Here is an 8,958-nt window from a genome sequence, read left to right on the forward strand (position 1 = left end):
TTTGTTTGTTTGTTTGTTTGTTTTGCACATGAAAGTGTTTGGTCCTTCCCCATCCCTCAGGAAGAAAAAAAAAAAAAAAAAAAAAAAAAAAAAGAAGAAAAGAAAACCTGCTATGTATTCACAACTCTTTACTTCATTTGCTGTGAGCAGACAGCGCAAGGAAAATGATCAAAGAAAAGGCAGTCCCAACAATAAACCCTTGTCACTTCCAATTTTCTTGTCGTACTGCAAAGGGACAGAGGAATCACCCATGGCCATGGACACATTTCAAAAGTTTTCCCAAGTTTCTTGCATCTGCTTTTTCCCCTTGAAGAAACAAATACACATGCAGAAAACTGTCAGCTCGCAGTGAACGTTTTCTCGTCTGAGGTACCAAAATTTGGAGGAGGATTTATTTCTGATGGGCCAAAGCTCACAGCTGGCTGAACGTAGACCTGATGAGCCCCGTATCTGGAGGAAATGCAGTATTTGGGTCTGAAGTTGGAGACACACCAAGCATTAGTTGGTGGCAGTGGGGCAGGAGAAGAGAGCCCGCACCCCCTGACTGTGGATCCAAACTTTGTCAATGTGAATTAATTTGGAGGGAGAGGTTCAAAATTCAGGAAACAGACATTATGGGAGGCTACTTGAGATCTATCGCTTACCGAGGGACATGGGACCTCAGCTCACTGCTGGGACCCCATGTGCAGTTGGCCAGGGGCTGTGGGGCAGTGAGGGGCCACCAGCCATGAACCAACCTGCAGCACCAGGAGCCTGCCCCATCACCGGGCCTATGATTCGGGTGGGTGGGGGACTACTTTTACTGCTGGGCTTTGAAATATCGACTTGAGCTCCTTAAAAGGCTGCGTGTCCGCTGTGATGGAAAAGGACATAAGGTCTGGGGCATTCAGGTGGAAGGGGGCGTTCAAGGGACCCAGGCTGCATGACCTTGGGGACGCTGCTGCACCCACAGTGCCTCAGTTTCTCTTTTCTCCACCCCAAGCAAACCGGTGGCAGTCAAAGCGAAGTTGAGCCCTGGTGGTGATGAGCCCACTGGCAGAGGCAGTTAGTTTTTAGTTATGGATTTGTGTTTGCAACCATTCGGCTTCACCTCTGTACAAATCATGGTGTCCTTTTTTTTTAAAAAAAAAAAAAAGGAAAAGAATTCAGGAGAGTCACTCACCCGCCAGATTTAGCCTATCTCCCCCCGCGTCCAGGCACACTTCTGCACCCTTGTTCCGCAGCCCCTGCAGCACTTAGGGCTACAAGGGGAGCCTGAATTTGGCACCCGGCAAGGCGCGATGGACACGCGGGGACCCAGCCAGGGGCTCAGCATCCCTTTTTCCTAAAGGTGGCCCCTAAAAGCACCCCCCCGCAGCCTGTCCCACCGGGGAATTGCATCCCCACGCGTGACCCTGGTCCCGGTGGGGCAGAGGGAGCCTGGTCCCGGAGTGGGGGACAGCTTTGGGGTCCCAAACTCCTGCAGCCACGGAGTGTCCGTGCCCAGGGCAGGCACAGGGGGTGCCGGAACCCTGCGCGTACCCACGCGTGGGGCCGGCCGGGGGGCTCCGCTCCGGAGCCCCAGATGGGGAAAAGCGGGCAGCGGGCTGTCGGAGGGCGAGAAGCCAACCGGAGCCGCGGGTGCGGTGCCTGCCCTCTCCCCCCTGGGCCAAATTTCGGCTCCGCAGCGGCAGCAGCCGGGCGCTCCCTGCCCGCACACCGCGGCGCTGCGCTGCCGGCCGGGCCGGGAGCATCCTTTCTTTTTGCCGCTGAGAGCCGATAAGGAGGAGAATTTAATTTTCCCCCTATCGATTTTAAAGCGGGAGCCGGCTGGCAGCCGCCTCGGGGTGCCCGCCACTTGCCCCAAACTTTCGGAGCGCCGCCGAGCCCCGCTCCCCATCGCGCTGCCCCACGCGCGGCACAAGCGCGGCGGGGCGCGGGGACGCTTGGAAACACGCGTGGACCCCCCCGCGCACACGCAGCACCCCCGGACACCCCCGGGCATCCCCCGCGGAGCCCCCCCGCGTCCCCTCTCGCCCCCGGGGCCGACTTTGGGCGAAGTTTTTGGCCCCACGCAGGTGCGCGCCCCACGCCGCCGGCCGGCGGGGGGGGACCGGGGCGGTGTCGGGGCCCCCCCGGAGCCCTCCCCCGGCTCCTGCCAAATTCTCGCCGGCCCCCCCCCGGCCCAAGGAGCCTGCCGATTGGGCGCCGGGCCGGGCCCACGTCACTCGGAGCGTGACGTCGGGTCTTCCTGTTTCCTTCAGCTGTGTCTTAAAGTAAATCTTGGGGCGGTGCGGAGCGCCCGGCTCGGCGCGGCGCGGCTCGGCTTGGCCAGGCTCGGCTCGGCTCGGCCAGCCCCAGCCCCAGCCCTGCCCCAAGCCCAAGCCCAAGCCCCAAGCCCAGCCCCAGCCCTGCCCAGCCCTGCCCCGCCGCGCTCCCGCACACTCGCCGCGCACACGGCGCCGCACGCTCCCGCACAGCCCCGCGCAGCCCCGCACGGCCCCGCACACTCCCCCGCGCAGCTCCGCGCAGCCCCCGCAGCCCCCAGCAGCGGCGCTGCTCCGAGCGCGCGTGTGAGCGAGCGGGGCGCGGGCGCGCCGTGCATGTGCGCGTCGCCCTTTCTCTCTCTTTGCACCGGCAAAAAAAAAAAAAAAGCGAGGCTCAGTTTCGTCGCCTCTGCACCGAGTAAGTATCCTCTCCCTCTCTCCTCAGCCCCTGCTTTCCCTCTTCTTTTTTTTTTCTTCTTCTATTTTTTCCTTCTATTTTTTTCCATACATTCTTTTCCTTCATCTATTTATTTTCCTTCTTTTTACCTTCTTCTATTTCTTTTTTCCTTCTTCTATTCTTTTTCCCTCTTTATTCTTTCCCTTCTTCTATTCTTTTCCCTTCTTCTGTTCTTTTCCCTTCTTCTATTCTTCTTCCTTCTTTTATTATTTTTCCTTCTTCTATTTCTTTTCCATCTATATTTTCATTCTATTTTTTCCCTTCTTCTATATATTTTTCCTTTTATTTTTTCCTTCAGTTTTTCTCCTATTCTTTTTCCTTCTATTCCTTTTCCTTCTTTCTCCTTCTCTCATTCTTCGTTCTCCTTCTTCTTCTTTCTTTCTTTATTTATTTTTTTCTTTTTTTAAATTCCCACTTGGGGCTGCTTTAAATGACACGGGGAAGAGAAGGGTGGGGGGGGGGGTGTAGACGAGCCCCCCTGCCAGACCCCGCTCCCCGTTCCCAGACTTCCCACCGGGCGGCCGCAGGTCCCCGCCGCGGGACCCCCCCTCGCCCCCGGGGGGCTCCTTTTTGTCTTGTCCCGCTGCTCGGGGGCGTTTCGGCGGGGCCGGGAGATGCGGCGGCTCTCGGGCTCCTTCTTCGTGGTCCTGGCTTCCTCCTGCCCCCCGCCGAAGTTCCCCATCCTCTGCCTCCAACTCCTGCTCGGGTGCTCCGAGGCTCCCCTTTGTCTTGTTTATTATCGCCGCCGCTCTTTTTGTCCCTTCCCATTTGCCTGCCGTTTGCATGTCGTTACTTCTCCTTTTTAACCCCGGCCGGGAAGGGCAGGGACTTTTTTTTTTATTATTATTATTATCATTATTCTTAGTCTGCTCCTCGTTGCGATCACTTTGTCATTTCCAAGGGTGGGACGAGCTGCGAATTGGGCAAGTGTGGAGAAAATGGGATTGGAGCGGTAGGTAGCGAGCACACGGGGAGATGGGATGCGGGGCGCGGGATAGGAGCGCTGGTGTGGCCGAGCGCTAGGGTTGCTGCTACTTTCTGGTTGTTTGCTTGTTTGGGGTTGTTTATTCCAATCGGGGGAGGTGGGTTATTTTTTTTTTCCCTTAGCTTTTGCCGGAGATCCTCCTGAGCGTTTTTACGGTTCCCGAGCGCCCCGAAGCACTTTGCCATGCGTTCAAAGCGGAGTTACGGCGCGGGAGGGGGGGGGCTGGGGGGGGAGAGGAGGCTTTAGGGTCTGCAACCCGCCGCGGGGAGAACCCCAAAACCGAGGCGGGCTGCGGGGCCCCGACGGGAAGGGGTCCACAGCAAAGCTGGAGGATGCTAAACCTCCGGCCGAACGGGCGGGGGTCTCCTCTGCTCCGGGAAAAAACTGCGGGGGGGGGGGGGGGGGGCCGGGGGCAGCACCTGGCGGGGCCGAGCCGCGCAATGCCCGCGGCGCTGCGCCCCCCGCCGCCGAGCGCTGCCCGCCCCCGAGCCCCCTCCCCGCTCCTCTCCCCTCGGTTGGGCTGCGAGCAGCCGTCAATCAGGGAAAGTTTGAAGCCTCCGCGGCCCCTTCTTGCTCGTTTTGGGTGCTTTTTGGCCTTTCTCCGAGGTATCCCGGGCCGGGAGGTGCTCGGGGGGTGGAAATATGTGAAAAGGGCTCAAGGATTGAGATAAGGACGAGAAAATCACGCAATAATTATTGTAACGGGCAAAACAGACTCGGCATAAGGAGATAGTAAGATTTATTGCCTACAACTAACAAGCGGAGAGGATCGTCGCTGCAGGAGCCGAGCCGAGGTAAAAACTCCAAGGTAGAGACTTTTTGCTATCAGCTCCCCACGAAATTATTCCGAGAGCTGTCTCCCGCTGGCCGAATGGCACCGGCAGTGCCTCCAGCTGACTTTCCTGCCAGCTGAGCTCGGAGGCCTCCCGGTTCATGCGACTTCTCTTTCTTTTTTATGATCGGCTGATAAATGAAGGCAGTCGTAAGATTGGACAGGTTTGGAAATTGGAATTTAATTTGATTCGGGGCAGAATTGTAAATACTGGTGGCTGTAGTTCCCTGAATAATGATTTATTCTGTCTCAAAGTGCAGACTAACTGCTAGGTTAACTAATTCAAGGACTCTGATTTAACGGCATCGTGGAGCATGGGAAAAAACCCTTGGAGAACTTGGGCTGAGTTTGCAGTAGGAATTTGTCTTGCAACCGTTTCAGTATTGTCTATGCACAGAGTCCACGTGAGTTATTTTCTTCATGACAAGTGAAATAGCAAGGACCAAGCCGGCATGCTAGGAGGGAAATGTTTTCAATTTTGCACCTTGAACGGCTCGATTTCTTTTTCTCGTTGAAGGAATCTGTTTCCCCAGGCAGTGAGTGCAGAGCGCAGATAGTTGGTGGAGGGCCGTGCGACTCCCCAAAATAAAGGCCAGGACTAATGAGATGCCGAACACCTCCTCTTAGAGAGCTCTGTCTGTGTGTGCTGTAGTCGATGGGAACTGAGGATGTGGGGCACTCGCAGGACTTGCTGAAGGCATTGCGGGATTGGGCCCTGCTGGCTTCTCTGTTGCATGCTCAGGAGCAGGTAGTGTAATTTTCGAGGAAATCACATTCTGATTTTTACCTCTTGTTACGGGTAAATCCTAACGAAGTAGTTGTTGGTGCTATTTGTTTCTGCCTTGTTTCATGGTGCTTTATGGCATGTCTCAACTGAGGGAGTTAGATAAGCCTTTCTCCCAAGAAAACTTGTGTCAAAACTGTACGAAAAGGTGGTACTTTCTCTTTAGCAGCTGAAGTTATTTTAGCGTTGATCAGACTTATGGTGAATGAGTGTCAGCTGTTCTTCAGATTTTAGCTGTGGTTTTGTGTGGGAAATGCTGTTGACTGGAATAATTTTCATCCTGCTCTTCGTGGCTGCTTCTGGCAAATCCATGCTCAGTGCAGCGCTTTAGAGCGAAAGATTTAAATATTTCTGTTAGCAGAAGCGTGGTAAATTCCCCGTGTAGTATTGGTGTGATGGGCTGACATCAAGCAGGCAGACGCTGGACCAAAGAAAGTTGTTGGCTTGCGAAAAGATAGGACTGATTTCAGCTCTATAAACTGATAGCTCCTTGCATTCACCAGTGAATATTTGTCAAGTTTTGCACTTCACTGCTGTGAATTCAGTGGCTGTTCCCTATCACTTGAGCATGTTAGGTTAGACCGAGTTCCTTCAGAGCGGCTAAGTAGGGTGAGATTGAAATTAAATCCCCATTATATCTCATAGGTATATGAATGATATGGGAGAAAATGATCAGCACCTTTGTAGATGAGTTAATAAAATTGATTACAGAAATCAATCTCTTTGTAATGAGTGTGGTTAAATACCTGATGTCCTATTCCTTTCTAAACACCATTCTAGCTAAAGGTTCGGGAACAGGAAGTCTGCGGTACCTAGAAATGAATCCGTTTTCAGTTAACAGTCAGTGCATATCACATGGATATGAAATAAATCCATGCCTGTAGCCACTGTGCTATTAAGAAGTTATTCATAGCTGCATTTTAATCAAGTCTCCTTAAACAAAAGTTTCAAAAGTAAATTTGCAAATACAGTAACGCACGGCATGCTTTTGGGTGGACTTAGAAAGTGCTGAGGCCTTAGTTGTATTTTTGAGTTGCATGGGAATGGAAAGCATTCGGTTCCTCATTCTGAGGAAGCTGCACCGTGAGAGTTGAGGCTCTAGATGTGGAGAGTAAATTTAACATAATACTCCTTGGTAAGCAAGGAGCATTAAAAGTGACCTGTAAAGCAAATTTAACCGTCAAGAATTTCAAGCTGTGTATTTCATAAAGAAATGGGGCTCCTAAAGATTTGTACATAGACCTTGACGATCTAAGCTATCTTTCTAAGTGTGTATTTCTGGATAGCTGTCCAGAGACGGTAGGTGGATGAAACACTGTTTTGAGACAATACATGACCAAAGTACCATGTAAAGGACACAAACTTCCTAAATTTCTTTTTTCCCAAGACTTCCCTATTAATCCAGCTCTAATCTCACCAGTATCAAATTTTCCCAGCCGTGGCTGGGGTTTTGCATCTTGCTGTAGGGGACTTTCCACTTCCCTTGGGGTCTGAACTGCTTTTGGTCCTCCATGACCAAAACACTAACTGGCCATTTGACGTCCATTCTGTTGTGCCAGGCTAAAGTAGTTTTTCTCATCTATGAGCCGAAAGGGCTGCAAGCCTTAACGCTGGCGGGCTGTAGGCTCAGTGTAACACCAGGGCAAACGGGGGATATTGCTTAATGCCTCGGTTAAGGGCATGATACCTCTGGTGCTTCCAGCGAGGAAAGGAGGGGGCACCACTGCAGAGCACCTCCTGCTGCACGCCTGTTGGTGCGGGGGCTCGGGGAGAGGAAGATGGACACTGGGGAGGAAGGATGCATGGCAATGACCTTCCAACCTGGCGCAGGACAGCCTATTTCCTGAGCTGCTGACTCAAGGGTACAGCGAGCCCTCCCCATGTGTGTCCTTGGTTGGGATTGGGCAAGAGAGCGGGAAACAGCGTTCAGGCACCTGAATTTGCTGGGAAATGTGCAAAACTGGGAACCTGACATGAGGTTTTTGGTACAAGTGTGGGAACATACTGCTGGATCTTAGTCAAGTAGAGCTTGACTGCAGAAACGGAAGGAAAGGCACGAAGGTTTTCGGTGCTGGTTGTTTTTTTTCCTATTGGCAACTACTGTCTTTACACAGAATGCCTTCAGAGTATCGTACAGGCAGCATGCAAGAGCTCTTACAGTTATCTTGCAATTAGTTTATATCACTTTCATATTAACACCGCTAGACTGGAAGGTCAACCTTGACCATGGTTCACACTGTGCTGGTATCTCCTGCTGAGCAACTGGGGTGGCGTGTCACCCTTCCCACCCCTGCCAACCTGGCCCCTCACTTATAAAACCAACCCTTTTGAAAACCCAACTCCTCTAATTTTTATTTATTTTTTTTTTAAAAAAAAGGAAGATCTAATCGTTAGAGCCAAAGTCTGCTTCTTTTGCAATAATTCAAAGAAAGCAGGAGATGGGTTTTCACAATGCGTACTGCCCAGCAGGGCCTGATTCTGCCACTGGCACGTAGCAGGATTTTGGTACCCGAGCATGCCGTGGACTCAGGAGCATTGTCTGCAGGGTGCAATGCTACCTGGCATGCAGGTGGTACAGTTGGGCCCCTGCAACAGAGCTCCTTGCTACCGTGTTGTTATCGTCAGGTCTTCCAATTCCACTTTCTAATGTGATAAGGAGCGATCTCTAAAGGCAATGTCCTGGTAATGATGTGAGGCTCTGGATTTCCCATCTGAATTCATGACATTTTTTTTTTATTTTTATCATTCTTTGCTTTCCTCTATGCAAGGAGCCAGTAACAAAAACAAACATCACGTCCCTTGCATAACTATGACACCAAATCTCTGAAAATTCTTTCAGTACATCCAGAATACGTGGGCAAAAGCTGCAGAATAAACATAATGTTTCTAAGTATTAGAAGCTTTTTTCCTTTTCATTTTTTTTTTCATCCTGGTTGCAAACTAAGCATTGACTACTGTCTTGATTTTACAGATTATTTCATGCTGAAATTATGCCTATTTGCATGGGTAGTCATTCTTTAAAACTAGCCACAGATGCAGTCCTAGGGAGCACGTAGATGTTTTTACAGGTGAACCGAAAGAGATGGGAGCAATTCCAAAAAGTCTGCATGCTGCCTTTGGCAATATACCCTGTTATTGTGAAGATTGTGCTCTGTTAAGCAAATGTAAAGTTTAATATTAGATAAGCGTCGCATGAAAAATATTTTAATTTTACTGAATGTTAAATGTTAAGAAACGGTAAAGAGCGTCCAGAGCTTTGTGTCTAATGTGAGTTTAGCATCACTAGTTAATAAGTCACAAATTATGTCAAGAGCCTTTTACAAAATGCAAGGAAGTGTGTTATCTTTTTATGCTGTGTTCCTGGGAAACAATGAGAGTTCATATAAAGAGGAGGTATCTTCCTTTCTCACGCAGTTGATTGATGTTTCTACTTTCATCTTTCCATATTTTTTCTCATCTTTTCTGCATGTCACAGGAAATAAGATTCTGTGTATTCAAAATATCAAGCGTAAGAAGGGCTTCACTGGGCATCTGAGATGCTGTTCTTGGAGATTTTTCCAAAGCAGAGAGATGTGGCACTGAACATGCCTCATTTCTGCTCTGTGAAAAATTTAATGTCGAGTTTAGTGTGTGAAATACAAAACATTCAGGCTT

At 50.7% G+C, this 8,958-nt stretch overlaps 1 protein-coding gene across 3 annotated transcripts in view; it reads left to right on the forward strand.

Annotated features, from left to right (window-relative positions):
• The first annotated feature begins 2,448 nt into the window (after positions 1-2,448).
• The window catches only part of PROX1 (prospero homeobox 1), a 48,706-nt gene continuing 42,196 nt past the window's right edge, over positions 2,449-8,958 (forward strand). For 2 of the 3 annotated variants that reach the window (XM_082755532.1, XM_082755534.1), the window contains exon 1: positions 2,449-2,664. The gene's annotated coding sequence lies outside the window, so the exon portion shown is untranslated. Of the gene's footprint in view, positions 2,665-3,604; positions 3,656-8,958 lie in introns of all 3 variants that reach the window. The other variant, XM_082755533.1, reaches the window with a different exon arrangement.

This window comes from Aythya marila (assembly GCF_965140915.1).
Source record: "Aythya marila genome assembly, chromosome: 3".
NCBI lineage: Eukaryota > Metazoa > Chordata > Aves > Anseriformes > Anatidae > Aythya > Aythya marila.